The sequence below is a fragment of the Theropithecus gelada genome, chromosome 9 (assembly GCF_003255815.1).
Source record: "Theropithecus gelada isolate Dixy chromosome 9, Tgel_1.0, whole genome shotgun sequence".
NCBI classification, from domain to species: Eukaryota; Metazoa; Chordata; class Mammalia; order Primates; family Cercopithecidae; genus Theropithecus; species Theropithecus gelada.
This window is the reverse complement of record NC_037677.1, coordinates 78,448,731-78,473,364: the sequence shown is the minus strand read 5'-3', so window position 1 is coordinate 78,473,364 and position 24,634 is coordinate 78,448,731. Positions and strand designations below refer to the sequence as shown.

Genomic DNA, 24,634 nt, shown 5'->3' with positions numbered 1-24,634 from the left:
AGTCCCAACTGTTTTTTCTTTATAAGATTAATATGGAAAATTTGATGAAATAAATAAAAAATAAAACTGTGTACATACTAAACAACTATGAGCTAGTTAACGCAGAATTTCTTGTCTCCATTGTTGATGGGGGTATTTCAACTTTTATTCTTGAATGAGGGATTTCTCCATTTTGAATACTATTATATTCAAGAAGCCAATCACAAGAAATATTTAAGGATAACAATGGCTATTTTCTTGCCCAAAGTGGATATTTTGCATCTCGAAGTTTCCAAACTAATTTATGTTGCCCTTACCAACTTGTTGCCTGTAATCATATTTTTCATATTGATATTGAGAATCTTTATCTTGTTCCTTGCCTTTAAAGATAGCTTTTATTATAGATTTTGTTACTGTTTACAGGATAGGATGTTACTTTAATTCTTAGTTTTCAAAGAGTTTTTATTAAAACCAAGTATTGAACTTTTGCTTATCTATTACATTAGCCATATATTTTTCCACTTTAGGTAACTACTTTGGTGCATTGAAAAAATAGATTTTATAATGCATAGCCATCTTTACAGTCCTGAAATAAACTGATAATTATTAACTGAAATAAACTGATAATTAATTTTATTAATATACCCTGGGTTTGGGCTAACCACTGATTCATTTAGTAGCATTAATATTTTCCTCTGCCTCACTTTTAGTCCAAGATAAAATTGACCTATGGTATTATGTTTCTGCTTTCTTTGTTATGGATTATGTTATAAATGTTACCCTAACCTCATAAAGCATATAATAGAAATTTTAGTATCATCAAGTGGTGAGAGAATTTTTGCTTTCTATTTCCTCTTACTCATTGTTTCCAAGATATCTGGCTTCTCTGTAAGGCTAGTTTAGAATGTTACACTTCTTACAGAATTCTAGCTCTATATAGGCCATAATTACATAAATAACAGAAGATGAAAATCACTTGAAAGGAGGAAACATAGAAATTGATGTAGCGAAGCTTTAGGCTGTCCAAGATAATATTTTCTATTTAAAATGTTACAAATCTGGCCAAGTGAATTAAATTCACTTTGAACATCTATAATAAGAGCTTACTTTTGGTTTGAGTAAATACGAATAAATCGCTTAAGAAAATATGGCGTTATTCCCCCTCAGGGTGCATTTAAACTAGAATAAAAAATTGTTACAAGAGGAAGATGAAGTCACCAAAAGAGCTGAGAATTGTTGAAATAAAGAATGTTAGGCAGAATACTCATAAGGCTGAACTGGTAACATAATTAGGTACTTGCTAAAAACTTACCAAGGTACAACCTGGGCAATAACACCTTCTAGAATAGCAACCAGACTATATACAGTGTTAAAAAGAAGAATATTGGTAAAAATTATGCTAGCAATTAAAAATGAGAAAACAAAGGGTAAAGAGAAGGGTTCTAGAAAAAATTCAGGAAGAAATATTTGAAAGGTATGTACTATGATAAAGTTTAAGTGACATACAATTAATAGTAATATCAGGGAGCAAAAACATTAGCAGAAATTGAAAGATATAAAGTGAAAGGGGACATTTACTTGAATCACAGGATTGTATGTTTGAGTTCAGTTCACTGAAATATTTCATTTTTCAATATGGCACACATATAATACAGTGACCTCTAGGAACTCATTTCAATATGCAGGAGTCATTAAAAAGGCACTTCAAGGTGTTAGCAGGATCTATTCCATTATAACCATAGATTGCAGGTTTGCCTTCACTCTGAAAAGAGTTTCCTTTGCAGTTTTATGTGAGAAAAATACAATATCAAAATGATTATACTGCGATAGAGAATCTCCATATTAACTAATTGCAGTGACCCAAATATGACCCCTCAAGAAGTGAATCTGGTGCATATAACTAATGAGGAGGGTGAAATTGTTCATTCTGTAAAATTGATGGTCAGTCCCTGAAGAGAAGAATTTGGCACTGCATTTCAGGAAAAAGAATCAAAACAGGAACACAATTCTACTTCTACATAATTATATGGACCCTCATGAATCACTTGTGAAGAAAACAGAACAAAGCCACTTCTCAAAATTCTGTCCACTAATTTATATGGAAAAAAGGTGTGGTAGGTAGGAAACATGATACTGCTAGAGCACAGACATGCAGATAACGAATGACAAATCTTTCTCTACGTTAAGATTTTTAAAATACTTATTTTGCTATTTGAATATAGGAAGATGACTCCTGCTTTCTCATTTGATATATTTAGCGGCGAGTTCACAGATACAATTGTTTCTTTGGCTCAAGGTCAATGTATTAAGGTCATGGTAGAACTGGAAAATAAAAAGAAAAATGCTGAAAGTTTTCAGCTTTAGCATATTTATTATCTATAAAAAAAGTATTTCAAAGACACTGTTTTTACACTGTTATTATGAATTCAAACTATGTCTCATGATCTTTTGGAAAACTGAAATAATCTCAAATTATTTCCTGAGTACAAAATGTCAATGTAATGAGAGTTTAAATGTGATGACCCAATTATTTCAATTAAATTATACAATATTTATTAGACTATAAGTTGCAAACTGTTATCATATAACTTCATGAATTGCAGAAGATAGAAGAGGATGAAATAATACATAGGAGCATAAAATTATCTCTTGTTCTCTCTTTGATAGAAACAGACAGTATATGCTCATTATAGTATTTGATGACTTAGCTGTCATAATCAGTTCTATCTTTTCATAATGCTGTTTATCCTATTATAAACCTAAATTCCGTTTGATCAATTGTTGGTCAGAGAGAGGGAATCAGTCTTGAATGTATTAATTGAAGATTATGGTATGAAGTACAGTCCAAAGATTAATTTGACAAGAAATATAACTATAAGTAAAACAGATTCTGACACTTCTATACAACACATTAACACATCTTTGTCACAAGCATGATTCGAGACAATACCACTTTAGAACTTTAGTACTTTAGTTCTCTGTTGTTAAAGATTGGGAGATTTTTTTTTTTATTTTTTTACAATGAAAATCTAATCATATCAAAAATCTGCCATAAGAGAAAGATTTTAAGTTTTAAAGAAGTCAGAACTATAGCTAATGAGTCTGTATTGTTTACTTGAAATTTGCTAAGAGGGTAGCCTTAAGTGTAACACTATGTTATACTCATGTACAAGTGAGTCTTAAAACAAATAAACACTCATGAATTTTACTTGTAGCAACTTTGATTTGCTCTCTTTACAACCAAGCTTCGTGAAAGTAATTTTTACTCCCAGTTTTCCTCATTTAATATTATTTTAAGTCATAATACATTGCTTCATTTAAAGCTCTCCTACTCATAGTCCTAATTGTTCTTGTCTCTACCAGGCACTTGACATTTATCCAACTATTCAGTTATTAAACAAATATTTATTCAGTGCTTACCTTCTGCCTATTGCTGGGATATGTCCTGGAAATCCAACAGTTGATTCTTCTATTGTTTTGTCTGCCTCCATAAACAGCTCTGCTTCCGGTGATCTCCAGCAAGCTGTCCAATCTCAACAAGTTAGTTATGCACAAAATGTTGTAGAAGTCATGTGCCAGCATTATAATCTTTCTTTTTGCCTCAAAAGCAGAGCGTATTTACAATAAGAGTAAAATATTTCAGTTCAGAGGCAAGAAGTATACAAGTGAACATTTTGAAGTAATGACAATGTGTGACTATAATGAAATTTAGAGACTTATAAAGGAAACTACGTGATGCCAAGGTACTGAAACACCATTCATAGTGGAGAAATCAAAGTCACGTCATATGTGTTTTACAAATCATTAACACACTCAGAATAAATGCTTGAAAATATGAATAGCTTAGAGAGGAAACAGCTTTTCTGTCCTACTACTTACCTGATAACTAGAGAAAATGGCTACTTCAACCTGTATACACATTCAGTGTATAGTTTCTCTAATATTACCAAGCCATGTCAGATGAAAATACACGTAATTTCTGTAGCTACTGTTTTGTGTTAATTTTACAGAATTTGTTTTACAGAATTTGTTTAATCAACTAACAGTATTACATTATCTAGTAGTGTCCTTGTCGCAGAGCCAATTAATCATAAACATTCCCACAGGTTGAACCGTCTAACAATGGAAAGGATTCTCATGTGTTTTCTGCACACTCGCTCCCCAATTACGTTCCAAGAGAAGATCCAGAAGAGACTCCCTTCACTAAGGCATTAAGAAACATGTGGGTGAGGGCAGATTTTCCATCACTGAAAGTTCTCTGTTTGCTCACTTCTGTGGGCCAGATATGACCATAAAGGAGGCCACAATTGAGAAGTGCTCACAGATTTCAATAGGAATGATGTGATTCCAGAAAATCAGATGCAACATTATAGCACTTAACCAACAAACAAAATGTGGGCATATCTACAATCAAGGCTAGTAGAGTTGTACAGGTCATCAGAGTGCCTTGGAGCAAGAAAACGTTGGCAGTGGCTAAATGATTTTGACATCCTTGGAACAAAATAGAGACCCTTTTAGAATACTGCTTAATTCATATAACAAGAAATTCTTCAGGTCTGGAGTCAAAAACTTGACTCCAGTCACCATTGTGTAGATATAGCCTACTACCTAGTTTCCATGTTAATTTTCTGACTCAGAGCCCTTTGCTTAAATAGGATGCCTGGAGGACTCGGCACTATTGCCGCACCACTCACAGTAAATCTTTCCCCATGCCTTCCCCAAAAAGACCTGTGGCCTTTTTTATAGTGTATCCTCTCTGTGAAGCAATTCACTGTGAATAGCTTTTCCTGGCACCTGAGGAGTTTACCTAGACACATACTCGTCTTCATGGATTTCATAGTCTGGCACTACTGGTCACATCCTTTTTTCCAGAATGATTTCTCATTTGTTGTTGTTGTTGCTGTTGTTTGTTGTTTTGAGACAGGGCCTCATTCTGTCCCCCAGCCTGGATGGAGGACAGTGGCACTATCTCCACTCACTGCAACCTCTGCCTCCCAGGTTCAAATGATTCTCCCACCTCAGCCTCCTGAGTAGCTGGAACCACAGGTGTGTGCCACCGTGCCCAGCTAATTTTTATAGTTTTGTAGAGACAAGGTTTTGCCATGTTGCCCAGGCTGGTCTTAATTAGAGGGCTCAAGTGATCTGCCTGCCTCAGCCTCTCAAAGGGATGGGATTACAGATGTGAGCCACCATGCCCGATCTGCTTTTCCATTTGAATTCATGGAATAGCCTCTCCTGATTCTACTTTTATATTTTAAGCTACTTTGTATTATTGAAGCATAATATAGACACAGAAATGGTCCTAAATTATGAGCGCGTAGGTCAATGAGTTTCCCAAATAGAACAACCTCATATAATCACTACACTGATCAACAAATAGAGCAGCCCCCACACCTCAGATATCATCATTTTGACCTCTCCCAGTTAGTGTCCATCTAGGTTTGTCATTACCTTGACTTCTGACACTATGAATTAGTTTTGTCTGATTTTGAGCTTAATACAAATGTATCACACACTATGTACTCTTTTATGTATGGTTTCTTTTGCTCGCATGATAAATCTAATGTTTGGAAGATTGCTCCAATATTATATATCATTATAGTCCATTCATTTTCTTACCTCTTTTGTATGAGTAAACACAAATTATGTATCCATTCTACTTTTGATGAACATTTGAGTTGTTTCCCAAATATTCCTCTATTGTAATGGAAACTGTTATGAACATTCTTGTATAAGTCTTTGGAGAACATATTATACATTTCTGTTGTTTGATTCACTCATCAAATATTATTTTTACCAGTGTTCTGAAATTGGTCCTCTTTGGTTATCATACATCACTTTTGTTACTACTTATTTCTTTAAAACTTCTACAAAGACATCTGTCTACTGAGAACTTCTGAACTTTTAACAGGTACTTCCAATACCTAATATTTAATTATTTTTCTTCTTTAATTTTCCTTTCTATATTACCTCCTTAGATTAATGTATGCAAGACACATGGTAGAGTTACTTAAAATATCACCTTTTTCTTCTCATTTGGTAACGAAATGTGTCAATTCTACTTAACAACGCTTTTACTTAACCATCTTCTGTCACTGTCTTAGTTTCTGCCTTCATCTTATTTGAAAGTGTTTGTAAAACTAATTTTGTGACAGCAATGCTGATGTCTAGTGATTTAGAGTAGTTGGGCTTTAAAAATTAGTTACCACATTCCAAGGTAAAAGTTATTATTGTCACAAACTCTTTGAGCAATCCTTATTGTAGCAGTGCAAGAGTGAACGAAGTGAATATCAACTGAGAAACTGGAAAAGAATAAGCAATAAAATGCTTGAAAAGGAAAAAAAAAAAAAAGAAAAGAGTTTTTGTGAATGTTTGGTGGGTAAGTCCCCTGAGGAATGAATGCCCTGATAGTTGTGACTCCACGTAAATCAAACGGACATAAAAAGAGATTTCAATTTTGGCACGAACAAATTGATCCGACTGGATGCTGGCTGATAAAATCCATCTTACCCGAAGTTCAAAAAGATCTTGGCTGATCAAGGCAGCAATTCAGAAGATAATAAAGTCTGGAGAGAACTGAACAAGTTTCTTGGAGTTTATATAAAAGGAAGACTGAGAGTGAAATGTCAGAATATTGAGGAGTACAATACCATGATCATTATAAAAATTACATTATTGAAGGTTGAATATGTGGATATGCAAAGGATATGAAAGGGATAAAGCTGTTTCATAAAAATATAAAAAATCAACATTCATTTTCACTGGTAATTTATTCTAACCCTTATTTCCAATGATGGTGTGTGTGCTTGTGTGTGTGTGTGTTTGTGTTTCTAGGATTAAATATATATATGTGCCTTTCTCCTGGAATTAAATCTTTTCACTCGTTTTCGCACTGCTTATTTGATTGTGTCTAAACATCTTATGACAGAGATTTGCCTTTTACTTTATTTCTAAATGCTTCTCACTAGCACCTAGATTCCTGCTGTATCAAACTTTAAATGTTTGAAATATTACATATAATTTTAGTTTTCTTGGCCTTGGCTCATATGGTTTAATTTTCCTGGAATAGTTTTACCTTACTTGACCATTTGGAAAACTTCTTTTCTAAGATCCCTTTCCTGGATCTCAGTATTTTTGAAAGCTTCTCTTGACCTTCATAAGCAAACCTGTATTGTTACTTATTGTGTCTTTTTTTTTTTTCATAATATACAGCCTTGGCTCTTCACCTTCAGCATTAAAAAAATTGCCTTTTTTTTTTTTTTTTTTTTTTTTTTTGAGACGGAGTCTCGATCTGTGGGCCCAGGCTGGAGTGCAGTGGCTGGATCTCAACTCACTGCAAGCTCCGCCTCCCGGGTTTACGTCATTCTCCTGCCTCAGCCTCCCGAGTAGCTGGGACTACAGGCACCCGCCACCTCGCCCGGCTAGCTTTTTGTATTTTTTTTAGTAGAGACGGGGTTTCACCGTGTTAGCCAGGATGGTCTCGATTTCCTGACCTCATGATCCGCCCGTCTCGGCCTCCCAAAGTTCTGGGATTACAGGCTTTAGCCACCGCGCCCGGCCGAAAATTGGCATTTTTTAAAATGAACTTTTCTAGCCCCAATGCCAAATTTACTCACAATAATTTTTAGAATAAATTCAAAAATACACTGAGAAGATTCATATACAGATAGTTTGAGTATCTTACTCTGAGAACACTGTTCCATAGCTATTATCATTTTTCACTTTTGTTTTCCTTAAGGGAAGGAATGGATAACATTTATTGTCCTGACACCTGTTACAGGGATGGACAAGTAGTATTAATTTAATAATTGATAATTATTTGTTCATTATACACTTATATGGAACTTAATATAGGTCTGTACAATTATAAGCTTTTTATAAGTATTAAACTGATTTAAGTCTCATTATAAACCTGTGAAGGTACTACTCTTATTAATTCCTTCTTTTCAGGTGAGTAAACTCAACAGACAAGTTACTAACTTGCCTAGTTTCAGGCAGTTAGAAAGGCAGCTCTGATTAAAATATAAGAAACATGATTTCAAATTAAAGGAATTTATCCACTTCATAACACTTTTGGAATGTTGATTTTTAAAATACGTATTGTAGTATACCACTGACATATGTACCAACATCAAATGTTCAGCCTGAAAAATTATCCAAAAGTGAACACAGCATTATAAAGATGACTCCTGTCGAGTAATAAAATCTGAGCCGAATCCTAGGAAATTCCTTCTTTCCCCTACACAGTAACTACTCTCCCTCTCACCATTGTCCTCACATCTGTTGATACTTTAGAGCTACTTCTTTCACTCAACGTACAGTTTGTGTGTAAACATAACACATTGTACTTATTTATTCTATATTTGATACATATTTTTCCAGTTTGGGGCTAATATAAATTATGCTTCTAGAAAGATTGTTATACATATCTTTAGGAGGAAGTATATGTACACATTTATGTATGTATTTCTATATACACACACTATATATATACACACACAGTATATATGTATACATACACACAAGCATGCAAACACGTATGTGCATATATAGTCAGGATGAATTTGGACAATGAGCTAGAAAGGAAATGTTCTTTACAAGATTAAGTCGAATATTTTTCAGAGTCATAGTGATTTACATTCCCTTCATAAATGTGTGCAAATTTCATTTCATTTGTGCAACTTCTATAGAAACCCTAAATACACTTTATTTTTTAAAATTTAGCTTTTTACTAATTATAGAGTATAATTTATTTTACTTTTAATTTGTATTTAATAAATTATGACTAGCTTGATTTCCTTTTGTTTATCTTTTTCTTTCTTTAATTTTTTTTTTTAATTCTGTGTGGTAAAGTGCTTTTAAAATTGCAAGACACCTTTGTTGATGTTTCATTGGTTGTACTTTCATTTACTACTTATTAAAAAAATTTTTTTTGGAGATGGTCCTAAGTCTGTCGCCCAGGCTGGAGGGCAGTGGTTGATCAGAGCTCACTGCACCCTTGACCTCCCAGACTCAAAAGAGCCTAGCTACTCAGGAGTAGCTGGGGCTACAGGCCAGAGCCACCATGCCTGACTAATTTTTAAACTTTTTGTAGAGGCAGAGGTCTCTCACTATGTTGCCCAGACAGGTCTCAAATTCTTGGGCTCAAGTGGTCCTCCCGCTTTGGCCTCCCAAAGTGCTGGGATTAATGGTGTGAGTCACCGAACCTGGCTATATTTTTATTTTATCAAAAAATTCATTTGTAGAGTTTAAAGATTATCTTTTAAGAGTTCTTATTGTATTCAAGTTTGCAAATTTCATTTCTCATTCGGTTGCTTGCCTTTTCACTCTCAGTGAGTTATGATTACAAATCTTTATTTTTTGTGATTTTACTATTTATTAACCTATTTATCTTATTTATTAGCCTTCAATGGTTAGTTTTTGAGTCTTTTTTAAAAATCTTAAGGTCATAGAGGTGTCCTCTGTATTACTTTTTAAAAACTGTACTGTTTATGTTACACACTGCCTTCTATATGAAATAATTTTTGTGTATGTTGTGAGGTTGGACGTTAATATTCATTTTTCTCTGTATGGATGTATGAAAGACAGCACAATTTATTGAAAATAAATCTTTTCCTCGCTGTACTGAAGCACTATTTTTTTCACAAATCAGCTAACTATATTGTTGTGCGGTTCTCTTTATGAACTCTCCATTCTGTTTCATTGAAATGTCTATACTTGTACCTTTTCTATGTCATAATTAATATACATTTATAAAAACTTTAATAGTGTAAGTCTTCACATTATGTTTTTTCTTCAAAGTTATTTATATACTGTGTTTTTATTTGCATTTTACAGTCAGTTTTTCAGTTGCCACCAAATATAATGCAGACAAATTACGCTATTACTAATCACAGTATTATGATTTCCAGTGTATTACAAATATAGATTTATTTAAAATACTGAATCTTTCTTCTACTACTAGAAATGAAATAGGAACATGGTACATCTTTATTTCTGTTGAATGTCTTTAGTTTCTCTCAATAAAATTTCACAATTTTCCGTAAAGGGATTGCATATAATATGTTATATTTTATATTAAGAATTCACCGTTTCTTCCTGGAAACATTTCAGATTTTTAATATTTTATTTGATTTAAACTCACTACATTTGGAAAGCTTTAATTATAATTTTATTTTTATTAGATATGGAGCTACTCAGATTTGCTATTTATTCTTGTGTCACTATTAATAATTTTCTAGAAATGTTATGTATTTCATCAAACTATTTCAAAATTTTTTAAGTTACTTATTGCATTCTCTTTTTCTCTCTCATGACTATAGAATCTATAATGATTTCCTTGTTATTATTCATGATATTTAGAATTTGTGGATACTCTTTTCTTTAATTTCATGCATAATCATGATATATTTTTATCAGTCTTTTCATAGTAACTTTGACTTTTGCTGATTTCATTTATTTTATGATTGTTTCCGTTTCTCCTGCTTCTTATGTATCTTCTCTTTTCTAATTATTTGGATTTAATTTGACATTACGTTTTACATTTTTGTGATTGACAATTAGATTTTTAATTTTCAAGCTTTAATTTTTTAAACATATTTATGTAACCATATACATTTATCTCCAAGCTGAGGTTTGCCTAAGTCTCCCAACTTTTAACAAGTAGTATTTTTACTTTCATTTTTATTAAATTCAAAATACATTTTAATATTCACCGTAGTTGCCTTTTTGATCCATGAATAACTTAAAAATGTGATGCTTAATTTCCAAACATTTGTTCACTTTCAAAGTCTTGCTACAGATTTCCAGCTTAATAACATTGTTGTACAAAAAACACTGTCAAGTATTTCAAATTTTTGGTATTTATTGATTCTTGTTTTGGGCCTAACCTCAGCCTCTATCTATCTATCATCTATCTATCTATCTATCTATCTATCTATCTATCTATCTATCAATCAATCATCATGTATCTACCTAGATAGACAGAGATATCTATAGATATCTATGGTAAATTTTGAAACATGTTCTAAATACACTATAAAAAATTGTGTTTTGCTATTTTTGGGTGCAGTTCTTATGTCAAAGTATTTAATCCTACTGCTTTAAATTTCTGTATTATTATTGATATTTTATATCCTTTTTGCTATCAGTTATTGAAAAAGATATATTAAAGTCTTTACGATTGAAGATGTGCCTATTGCTCCTTTAAGTTCTATAAATTTTACATGTGTGTTAACTGTGTGTGAGTGAATATAAATACACAAGTTTGACAATTTCCTCAATAATTGATTCTTTTATGTGGATGATGTATACATCTTCCTCTCAGGTAATAATTTCTGCCTTAAAATCTCTATTGTCTGATATTAACATAGCTAAACAAATTTTCATTTGGCTTGTGTTTGATTACCTTTTATATACATATATGAAAGATTTTTAAAATTAAGATGGCTCTATAGATAGAAGATAGAAGATATATAGATAGATGATAGTAGATATCTTCTACAGATACAGATATGTATATGTGTATATACACATATATAGATATAGTAACATTTGTATCTATGTGTCTATTTATATCTATATATAAATGTATACATGTAGATATGTATATATGTGTATCTACATATATATCTGCATGCCTATCTATATCTATGTGTGTATATGATATCTATATACATGTAGATATGCATGTATATACATATATACATAGATATCTATGCATATATATCTATATGTATACATGTAGATATATGCATATCTATATACACATAGAAATATAGATATAAACATGTATCTATATGTGTATAGAGTTATGTGTAGACATATATATATATATACAGAGAGAGATAGTTCTATATAGAGAACCATCTATATCTAGCTAGAGATATCTATCAATAGATATCTCTACCTATCTATCTCTAGATAGATTATCTATCTACCTAATCTATCTATAGAACTATCTTAAAACCATCCTAATTTAAAAAATCAAGATTCATCTTAATTTAAAAATCTTAATTTAAAAGTTAAGAACCATCTTTATTTTGTGATTCTTATACACCATGGAATACTAAGCAGCCATAAAAAAGAATGAGATCAAGTCCTTTGCAGGAACATGGATGGAGCTGGATGGAGGTCTTCATCCTTAGCAAACTAATGCAGGAACAGAAAACCAAATACTGCATGTTCTCATTTACAAGTGGGAGCTAAATTATAAGAACACAAGAACACATAGAGGGAAACAACAGTCACTGGGGCCTCTGGGAGGGTGGAGGGTGGGAGGAAGCAGAAAATCAGGAAAAACAACTAATGGGAACTAGGCTTAATAGCTGGGTGGTGAAATAATCTGCACAACAAACCCCTGTGACACTAGTTTACTTATATAACAAACCTACACATGTGCCATTGACCTTAAAATAAGTTAAAAAAAACTATAAAAAATACGTAAATAAAAATGTTCAACCAACACAAGATGGTTCATTCCAAGAATTATCTTAATTTAAAAATCTTTACATCTTAAGATGCTACACAGGAGGCTGAGGCAGGAGAATCTCTTGAATCTGGGAGGCGGGGGTTGCAGTGAGGCAAGATCGCGCCATTGCACTCCAGCTCAGGCGACAGTGTGAGACTCTGTCTCAAAAAATAAAAAAGAAAAAAGAAGAAGCAGCAGCAACTTTGCTGCTTAAATAGAGTATATATCCATTTACATTTCATGTGGTGAATGAAAAATTTGGTTTTCATTTACCACCCTACAATTGAATTTTTAATTCCTCCATATATTCTATTTGTCTTTCTCAACTAATACTTTACAAATGAAAGGACTTACAGAAAGCAAATGTATGACTCAATATTCTAATAAAAGTGCTTGAAATAATGTATATTGAGGGCTTTATCCTTCTTTCTTAAAAATCTTAAGTTATACACATTACATAACTAGGCACTGATGAGAATCTAGTACTAGATAACCATTATTTCAAAGGCATGGATAGAATGTTTTCCAGGTATGGAGTGTTTCCACACTCCCCTTCCATACATTTTCAAGCCATTGCATAAAAAATATGGAATTTTGTAGAGAGGGGTGAGTTTATATCCTTTAATATTTTCTCACTTTAGAAATGCAGTCTTGGAATGATATAAACTCTATAAACAGATTATCATTCTGCATTTACCGAGAATTATATCAAGGTGTCTATTTTTAAGACAAGAATAAAAATTATGTTTTTTTCTAATAATAGAAATGGATAAGCAGAATTCTGGCTAATAATGATAAGAACATGCTATCTCCTAGTTTGAAATAAGTTAGATAATTTAACTTTCTCATGTTATCTTGAAGTTAATACATTGTTCATATTGGATGTATCAATGCAATACATGAAGTGGTACGTTTGGTACCATCCCTTTTATCCTCCACATAAAATGACTCAGTGGCTTAAAACACTTCTTTCCATATCCTGCAGTTTTGCACAGCAAAAGAAGCACGCACTTTGAGGAAACTGTACTATTTAATTTTTTGTATTTTCAATATTATGGGTACAAAATTTTATATAATTATGGAGTACATGTGATGTTTCAATACCTCCTTTTTGATCCCAGATCTTCCCTGAATGTTTTGTCCAATTTGTATTTCGTTATTTAAGTTTGAAAAGGAGTAATGATGTTTAGTATACACTGTTATAAAATAACTGCTTCAAAAGATGTAAAGTATCTGATACTTACTATGTCCAAATATGATTTTTAAGCAAATGTTCCTAACAATACGTAAATAATAACATGAAATAAAATAAATTCATATAACTTTATGATAATAATTTTATATAATTAAAAGGTATTATGTGCAAACAGATAGTATACAACACTTGGCATGTAATAATGAAATTAAGTCCAATTGAATATATTGTTTGATTTATTTCCACAATCTTTAATACATGTATTGTAGATCCAAACATCAAAAACCATAAGTAGGCTATATAATGCCTTTTTTATTCTCTGTAATGTTTTTAATATAAATATATAAAAGAGCATCTTAAATTATTTAAAGAAGTCAATTATTTTATATGTGGATTTACTATTAGAACATATATATTCTTTTGCACAAAAAGCTTTTTTAAGTGTCAGAAATTGTATACTTATATAGTGACTTTTGTTCACAAAGTCATTAGTCATAGGTAGATACAACATACTTGAAAAACATTTTTGTCAACATTGGATGCATTTTTCTCTTATAGACTGTTGAAAATGTTAACAAGCCAACAAGTGAACATACTGAAGTATTTTTTAATCATCTTTTTTATTGTTGATAATGAATTGGTTGATATAAAGTCATTAGAGTGTCAATTCAACAAATATTTTCTATGGCATAACAAATGTCATTAACTTGCTAGTCTGTCATACTGTTGCAAAGCTAAAGTCACATTCATTAGTAGTTTTTGTTGCTGTTTGTAGTGGTGATTTGTTTGTTTTGTCACATGAAGTGTCCCACTTCTTGTATTAAATTATTTATTCTTTCTGAGAATGTTCAATCAGAAAGTAATAAAACCTTTTTAAAATGATTTACAAATTTATTCCCATAGGTGGGAATTGAACATTGAGAACACTTGGACACAGGGCGGTGAACATCACACCCCAGGGCATGTCAGGAGGTGGGGAGCTGGGGGAGGGATAGCATTAGGAGAAATACCTAATGTAAATGATTATGAGTTGATGGGTGCAGCACACCAACATGGCACATGTATACATATGTAACAAACCTGCACATTGTGCACACGTACCCTAGAACTTAAAGTTCAATAAAAAATATATATTTATTTCTACTGAACACAATGTCTATATATTAGATGACCTAGGACTGGTAGGGGGCTCTAATCCAGTGGATTGTTGATAAACTAGACAACTTGTATAATTTTTACATTGTTACTCTTAAAGTCTTGTCATTGTCTGGTTATCTCGATATTGAAAAACAACATGTCAACATTCAGTGTAATAAACTGGAAGAAAAAACGGGCCAATATCCCATTCAATTAAAGACATTGAAAATAATGTGTATGTATTACTTCTACTCACATCTTAATGTTCATCATGTTGTCACAAAGCCACATAGAACCATATACTGGGGAATGTAATGTTTATCTGAGAAACCAAATGCCTAAATACAAATCTTAGTAGTATGAAGTAAGAGGAAATATATATGGGAGATTTTCTAGTCTTCTCTATTAGATATAAATTGCAAGATTTGACCACTTTAAAAAATATTAATATTCACTAATTTTTCATCAATTCAAATATCATATCATAGAGAGCAATTTAATCAAATTAGATAACAATTCTAAATATAAGATTTAACTGTACATCTTCCAGAAGCCAAAAACGAGAAATTATTTGTGGCTTTTGGCTAGACAAAGGTTTCTTAGATGTGACCCAAAGAACAACCTAGAGAACACGCAAAAAAAACCGATTACAACAATAAATATGACTTCATAAAAACAAAAAATTCTATATTTCTAGATTTTTGAATCGATATGACTCAAACTAGGAATAGACATTTCCAAATTATGTCTGATAAAGGATGTGTATCCAAAATATGTAAGCTCAATTATAAGGCAAATTACAGACCAATAATAAACAATAAGGAAAAGAACATATTTGAACACACATTTTGCCAGAGGAAATTCAGAGACAGCAAATAATCACATCGAAAGATGTTCAATATCTTTAGCCATTGTAGAAATACAAATTAAATGAGATGCCATTCCACACCTGCTAGAATAAATACAATTAAAAATACTAATCATCTTGTGTGTTGGTGATGATTTAGAAAAACTGTAACTCTCAAATACTGATGGTAGCAAGGTAAATGATACAGCCACTCTGGGGAAAAAAGTGGGCTGCTTCTTACAAAGTTAAATAGACACCCACCATTTTACCTATTTATTCTACTGTTGCTCTTTAAGCAGAAAACATTATAGCATATATACATACAAGAATGTGTTTACAAGTGTCCATGGAACACTTATTTATAATAACACTAAACTCTAAACAACCCAAAGTTTGTCAATGGGTGAATGAATAAATCCAACACGGTATGCTCATAACGTGAGAAGTAACTTCACACACACACAGAAAATCGTATTTTTAACAAATGGTGCTAGAACAATTGGACATCCACATCCAAAAAAAGAATCTAGACACTGTGTTTACACAATATACAAGAATGGATAATAGATTTAAAGATAAAAATGCGAGACTATAGAAGAATGTTATAAATTGAATTTTATAAAAGTTAATACTTCTGCTCTAAGAAAGACATAATTAATATTTAAAAAACAAGCCAAGACTGGGAGACAGTATTTACAAAACATGTATCCAATAAAGAACTGGTATGAGCAATACACAGAACTCTAAAAACTCAAAAAGGAAAAAAAAGATAAATAATCCAGCTAAAAAGCGGGCAGGAGATCTGAACAGACATTTCACCAAGGAAAACATATTGATGGCAAATAAGCAAATGAAATATGCTCAACATCATATATTATTAGAGACTTGCTCATTAGAATGAGATACCACCGCATGTCTACTAAAATGGCTAAAATCCAAAACACTGACAACACTAAATTGTGTTGAGGATAAAGAGCAAGGGAAACTCATTTATTGCTTGTGGGAATGCAAAATGGCACAGTCACGTTAGAAGATAGCTTTGCATTTCTTACAAAGTTAAATGTAGTCTTACCACATGGACCAGTAACTTCACGCCTATCCAAATGAGTCAAAAATATTTCTACACAAAAATGTCACATGACTTCTTAAAGCAGCTTTTCTCATAACAAAACTTGGTAGCTACCAAGCTGTCCCCAACAGGTGAATGATGGTTCAATAAACAGGTATATCTATAAAATGGGATAGTTAGTGATAAAAGAATAATCTATCAAGTCATAGAAAACATGCAAGAACCTACAATGCATATAACTTAGTGAAAGAAGCTAATCAGAAGAGGCTGTATACTGTATAATTCCAATGATATAACATTCTTAAAAAGAGGAAAACTGTCAAATGATCAGAGTTTCCAGTAGTCTCCAAGGGAAGGGATGAATAAATCAAGCACAAAAACTTTTAAGAAAGTAAAACTATTCTTGTAATACCATAGTAGTGGATACATGACATATGCACTTGTCCAAACCCATGAAATGTATAATGCCAAGAGTGAACCCTAATATAAGCCTAATATATGGACTTTCATTTGTAATAATACATCAATATTGATGTATTAATTATAACAAATGTACCACACTAATGCAAGATATTAATCATAAAGAATATGGAGGGTAGAAAAAAGTGTATGGAAATTCTCTGTGCTTTGTTAGTTTTTTCTGTAAACTTAAATTGTTCTAAAAATAAAATCTAATAATTTAAAAAAGAATGAACTATTGTTACCAGTATCAACACAGGCGAAAGTCAGAGTAGTTATGTTGAGTGCAAAAGACAGACAAAAAAGAGTAGATTTTGAGTGACTCCATTTACATAAAATTCTACCAAGTGTAAACCATTCTGTAGTATCAGAAATAGATTAGTAGTTGCATGGAGATTGAGTAGGGAAGAGGGGAAGAAGCGATTACTAAAAACACAAAGTAACATTGGGGAAATGAATACGTTCATTATCTTGACTGCCATGGTGTTTTCTCGTGTACCAATATGCCAAAACTTTAAAAATAATATACACTGGATACGTTCAGTTTATGTCAATTACACTTCAGTGAAAAACATTTAAAAATATTATGTATCTTGATTTTATATCTATGCAGAGATATTCTATATCTGCCATATATACCTTTTGGCATAGTGTAAAGATTTATAAACATATTATATAAGTATGGTATTTGTAATATTCTTATTCATATGCAAAATATAGTTTGCATTTAATTTTTTTAACTTTTCTTCTATTTTAATTCTGCATCCTCCAGACATTGACATTGAGAACTTCATATACAATTACATATTTTAAAATGAGTCATGTCTAGTATAATACAAAATTTCAGCAATGTAACATGACAGGAACAAAATATAAATGAAGTTGCTTTATATAGATTCATTTTTCTCATTAAAACATTTCATAGCATAAATCACTTATTCAAAAGTATTAGCGTATATATTTAAGAGCACTATGAAAAAACAGAATCAAGAAATGGATACCATATTGATACTCACTAAATCATATGTTAAAATATATTGAATAATTTTGTAGTTTTACAAAAGTAACTCACCCATGTCACATACTAATAATGTATATATTTATTTTTAGGAACTCTTTTTAGATAACTATAGGTGTATAGTTTTATGCTGAGTTTTATGAGAAATACAATAAGCATATCATTTTATGTCAGAAATAGAGAGTACATTTGTTCCTAGGTCATTTTCTATAGCTGTCAAAATGTTTCAACATCTTTTAAAACTCAAGAAAATGAGGAAGAAATATAGAAATGTTCCTAGGTTAATTGTTTTTATATCTTTATCTAGTTCTTTCTGTTATTAATTATATTAATTCTTCCCAACGGCTTATTTAAAAATGGGTCTTGAATTGTCTTTCATTAAAATTCTATGGGGTCTCATTACCTGTAAGAAGGTTTTATTTCACACCAAGTATTTTTCTTTTATGTAAAAGGCAAATAAAGCTCTGGGCTAAAGAAATAGCCTTTTTTTTATTTTTTCTATTGGGAAGTAGTTGAATATATACATTGCTGTATTGAGCTAAAACATATTAGAATGTGCTTTTATTTACAATAAAAATGAAATAAGGCTGTGTTACATTGGCAAGCTTTAATGGGAAATGTATTTGTCACCCTAGGCAAACTGAAAAGGCAGGTATATTGAATTCAGTAATGCTGACTAATTAAGCCTTCACTTACAACCCTTGTATTAGAGAATTCAACTTAATAAGTTAAGTCATTTTCCAAGTGTTTGTTAATGTATCAAAAGGATTTATACGTTTCACAAACGGGGACTCAAGCTAAGCTAAAGACATAAACACAACCAATTCACTAGAGAAAGAATTTTAAGCTTGTTTTTCTTATTTTTCCAAACCTAACTCTTTCATGGAAAAAAATAAAGGCAATATTATAAAACAGATGAAAGTACAGGGTAATTACCTTAACTGACATTGAGAAGCCTAGAGCTCACCTGGTCCACAATATTTGATAATCCATGTCACCCCTGGTTTACTTCCACAATTCCCTTAAAGATTGAAGAGCTGTCTGAATACCACAATCTTAGTATATTATATTTTGTAAGGAAACCTGCCCACTCAAGAACATCTTCTGTGAGAACTAATCCATTCAGCATGTTAGGAAGTTTCCTTCCACGTATGATTTAAGTCCACCTGGTCCAGTGGATTGGACAATGTATGAACACATGATTTAGGTGGAAGTTATCCATTTATTGGTTGGAAATCAATAAGCCTCTTTCACTTGAGAATTCCAATTGAGATGAAGAATATAATAGGGATGCATACTGGATGAGAAAAGCCATATAGCCTCCATAATGTTATAAAGAATAATATTGTTGAGCCACAGGCAAGCAATGGAGATACAAAGAGTACAAGAGTAAGGGAACAAGTGTTGCCCTGGAGTGAGAAAAATTGATAAAAAGCCACTGCCTTGATGTTGGACAGGCTCTTAGTTCTATGTTCAGTCTTTATTTTCTGCCCTTGGATTCTACACTGTACATTTCAAGTTTATTTACAAATGGTTTTGACTACAGAAAAAGCAAGTGTGTCGTTATGCCATTTTTGACATATTTTGGGAGAAATAAAGTAAAAACTAGTTTTTCTTTTCTTTTTTATTTATTTTTATTTTTATTTATTTATTTTTTTTTATTTTTTGAGATGGAGTTTCTCTTGTTGCCCAGGCTGGAGTGCAATGGCACGATCTTGGCTCACTACAACCTCCGTCCCCCTGGTTCAGGCGATTCTCCTGCCTCAGCCTCCCGAGTAGCTGGGATTACAGGCGTGTGTCACCACACCCAGCTACTTTTTGTATTTTTAATAGATGTAGGGTTTCAGCTTGTTGGCCAGGCTGGTCTCGAACTCCAGATCTCAGGTGATCCACCCACCTCGGCCTCCCAAAGTGCTTGGATTACAGGCGTGAGCCACCGCACCCAGCCATGAAAACTATTAAGATAGTTTTACAAAGTAGTTTCTGAGCTACATGTAAAAACAAAATAAAAAAATTTACTAACAGCTCTGCAGCTTTCATAATTAAGCAGTCAGATTTCCATGTGGCTGAGAATTTTTAGCAGTCTCTTCCGTTAGAATTTGCCATGCCCAAAATGTCCCATGCTGTACAGTTAAATGATTGATGTTTGAGTAATATCCAGTTTGAAAGTTGACTTTAAATGTTTCCTTGAGGGGAAAACATGCTTAGCATTTCATTATAAAATTATCCAAGCTTTCCTCTCATTTCTATATTCAAATTCAATGCATGAGTTAAAGCATCTAAGGCTTCCTTTGAAGCAATTTATATATTTGCTCTAAGATTTCAACTAGTCCTAATCTCAGAGGATCACTTCATTGGAAAAGTTGTGCAAAAGTAAAATGAAATGGAGATTAACTATACTAAATTGTCATGTTGAGCTTCGTGATAAATTTAGTTACAAAGATATTATTCGAATTGGAGTTAACTGCAAATTTTCTAGGTATGTAAATGAAAGTGGAGTGACATTATTATATAAGCCTAGAGTTATGACCATCAAAATACATGATATAGCAATACAATAATTTAATGTTGACTTAGGGAGTAATAAATCAGATATTTTATTCAACAAATTGTGATTTTTAATTATAGCATAAGAATTATAAAATAATATTTAGAAGTAATTGTTTCTTAATAAATAATGAGTCAACAAAAATAATAGTTGAAAAATAAAATTATATAGGATGATTATATTGCGAAAATTTACATTAAAAATTAAAATAATAAACAAATAAATCACCTTTGGAAACTACTTTTATTTAAAATATCAGGAATCCAGAAAATTGCAACTTTTCTTGATCTACATAATCATTTTTACATGAAATTTTAATTCCAAAACCATTGCAAAGATTTATTATTTTCTTAATAACCATAGTGTTAAGTATCAAACAGCTTCTGTGAAAGTACAATAGAATACAAGCATATACTAGATGTATTGTTTTCTGCATTTATGCATGAACAATAAGATTTTTTAAATTCTTGACTTATTTGTGGAAATATGATAGAGACAATTTTATGGTTTGGTTTAAGGATTATTCATTTCCGTACTTAGATGAGGTAATTTTTTCTTTTCTAGATAAACTCTAATTCCACTTTTTTTCATACAGTATACACAAATACATGCATATATATGTTTCTGTTAAACAACAGTAGTAAGATTTTAACAAATTATTTACTTGCCTTTCTGAAAAGTGTCTATTAATGTCGTTATGAGCCTATAAGGGAAGAGAGGGACTGTATTACAAAGGAACAGAAATGATCCAGTAGAGTATGAATACACCTGGATTCTAAGAATATTGGGCTATTGGGTATTGGGATGTAGACTGGGATAAAAGAGTATACCCCTATCAGAGCACTGTCAGTTTCACTATTGATATGGTGCAAACACACGATAGGATGTTTCAAGCACAGACGTCAGGAGTAGAGTAATGTCTGGGCCATATCTAATAACAAATAAATCAGAATCTGGACATGGTATGTAGGCATTTGTTTCTTTAAAAAATTGCCCCAGATGATTCCATTGTGAATCTAATGTTGAGAAGTCATATGCTCAGTCATTTTCTTTGAATTCATTCTGCCTGAGATATCTAGAGTTGTTTTGGTTCTCTTCCAAGAAGAGAGACTGGGACTCACTGATTTTGGTGATATTCAGTTGAACTATATCCTTACTGATTCTATTCATTATTGTTAGAGAGATGTTAACATCTCCAATGATAATAGTGGATTTATTTATCTGTTCTTGCAGTTCTATCTGTTTTCACCTCATGTGTTTTTGACAGCCTGTTACATGCAAACACATTAAGGATTGTTACGTTTTCTTGGAAAATTAAACTCTTTGTTACTCTGTAATACCCCTTTGTATCCCCGTATAATTCTTCTTTCTTTGAAGGCTTTTTGTTGGAAATTAATATATTAATCCAACTTTCTTTTAATTAATATTATCATGTTATATATTTTTCGAAGTTAACTCTCAAGCTTGTCCACAATGAGCTTCCAGAAATTAATCAACTACATATTAAAGTTTTCTACTCCATTACTAACTCCTATGGGGGCTCCTGGGATCTTGCTCCACTGAGCTACAATTCTTTGCATTTTCCCATCTCTCTAATTTAGTGGAGATTTAGGGTGGGGGCAGCAGTTTTTCTGTGACCTCAGTCCTCTAACGGATCTAAAATGGGTTGTTGATAGTCTGTTTGTACAGCATTTTTCTTGTTGTAAGGATGGGAGTGATGATGTCCAAGCTTCTTACATGCTCGAATAACTGACATTTTTTATTATATACTTACCCCATGGTGGTAAAAGAATGCTATAATTTTTGGATCCACAGAACTAAAGTACTAGGAGAAGGAATTTTTCGCAGGAAAGGTGGTTGCTACTGGGAAAAAAAAAAAAAAAAGCTAGTCTTCTCTGCTATCTCTGCTAGACTCTCTAAACTCTCTTCCTGTCTCTGGAGTCCAGACACACAAGCCTCCTTTTAGTTTTGAGCTTTCACTATGCTTTTATCTTAAAGACTTTGCCTACTATGTCCCTCTTCCTGAGAAAGCACCTTATCCCCTCAATTACCTAGTTAACATCAATTATCAAATCATACTTCTTACTGAAGGTCAAGTACCACCTCTAGAAGAAATCTTCCCTAGGAACAGCCTACATATAGTTAATTCTGTGATCCCTTTTCTTACATCCTTCGAATACTCTTCCTTCACATGACTCTTCCTTCACAGTCTTTAGCCAGATAATACATCACAGGAAAACAGGGAGAACATGATTTGGCCATTCACTCTTACCTTTGCCTAGCCCAGTGCCGGGCAAATAATAGACTTTCATTATATATTTTTTGAATGAATTATTACATCCAAGTAAAATAATTGATGTTTTGGAATTATCTAAGACTGTTACAATCAGTTAAATATAGTTAATGTGAAGCAAAAAACAGTAAACAAAATTAATGTAATATACATGTTGATGTTACTGTTTTAGATAAAACAAAATAATTTACAAATTCTTTTCAATAATTCAATTAATGTTTGTGAGATTTGATTGAAAACAAATCTACAAATGCTTTGTTGTAAATAAAAGGTAATCCTTGTAATAAGTAAAAATAAATTAACATAACAAATATCGATTTACAGATAGACCAAAAGTGCTTTCTAGATGAAAAGGATTGTTAATAGTTGGCATAAGAAATCAAAAATTAGTTCAACAATTAGTCATGTGGAAATGTCAAATATTGACATTAATGTGATAAAACAAGAGTTTCTGCAAATAACCTCCCATCCCTGATGTGAGTCTTTCAGGTCATTCTATAGTTCAACTAGTTCCTAATAACACAAAAACAGGAAAGATAAAATCCATCATTTCTCTTTTACTACGCAGATCCCTCCTGTAGCTGTCATACAGAGTGTGATTTATGACTTGCAAGTTGTGCTATGGAGCTTGACAAGTAAGTTTGATTGCTTTTAATATTTTATTTAAACCATTTTAGATCTTCTCTTTGACAAGAATTTCACCTATTAGTGTTCTCAAAATGTAAAATGGGTAACTTAATGAGAACAAAAGTTGTACCCTAAGGTATATTTGCATTATCTACATACTCGCAATTAAATCTTAACAGTTCAAATATACCCATTTGTAATAGAATCTAACACTTTTCCTCTTGAATTGTTTTAGACACCAGAAATTTTAGCCCTAATAAATAATGTTCAGTTTCCTAGTCACAAACCAGAGAGCAAATTTCATCGGTTTAGAATGGTTAAAACCAACATAGCTGCAATATTTTTATTTTTGTTTTAAAAATTTGTTTAATCAATCAGTAAATCAATCAGAGTTGACCATTATGTAATCCACAGACCTTGAAATAATGAAGATGCAGTTCTCTGCAGATAAATATCTATATATGGTTTTAAGATGAATAGAAATTATCCTGAAGATCGTGAAGAAAAAGTATACCATATAATATAGTAAATAAAAATAATAATAGTTATTAATTTTTCTGCTTATTATGTTCCAGAATCTCTAACTAAGCATTTTAGAGCATTATTTTTTTTAATTCACACAATAATCCCTTGAGAAATATACTACAATTATTATCTTTGTTTCACAGTTATTGAAAATGAGACACAAAGAGGTTAAGAATTTTTTCCAAGGTCAGGCAGCTAGTGTGACTTAGCAAGGGTGTAGTTAAGAAAAAATATGTCTTTCTTATCTTACAGGAAATTTGGAAAAGCAAATAACTAGGTTCTCTTTTTAATTAAAAAAATAAAATATTGAAACAATACACAGTCCTTTGTTGTTCATGCTCTATATTATTATTATTATCTCTGCTGACAGCAAAAGCTAAGAATAGAAAATATTTCTGACCCAAGTTTGTAAATTATGAATCAACCCGTTAAATAATCAGAATAGGCTAACAAGTGGAATTAAATGTA

At 31.8% G+C, this 24,634-nt stretch overlaps 1 long non-coding RNA gene across 1 annotated transcript; it reads right to left on the bottom strand.

Moving 5' to 3' along the window:
* Positions 1-20,948: 20,948 nt before the first annotated feature.
* On the bottom strand, positions 20,949-22,586 carry LOC112632043. The gene is made up of 2 exons (XR_003121244.1): positions 22,496-22,586; positions 20,949-21,424 (listed from the first exon to the last, which is right to left on the bottom strand). It is a non-coding gene; the product is annotated as an uncharacterized LOC112632043 (long non-coding RNA).
* Between the last annotated feature and the right edge of the window lie 2,048 nt (positions 22,587-24,634).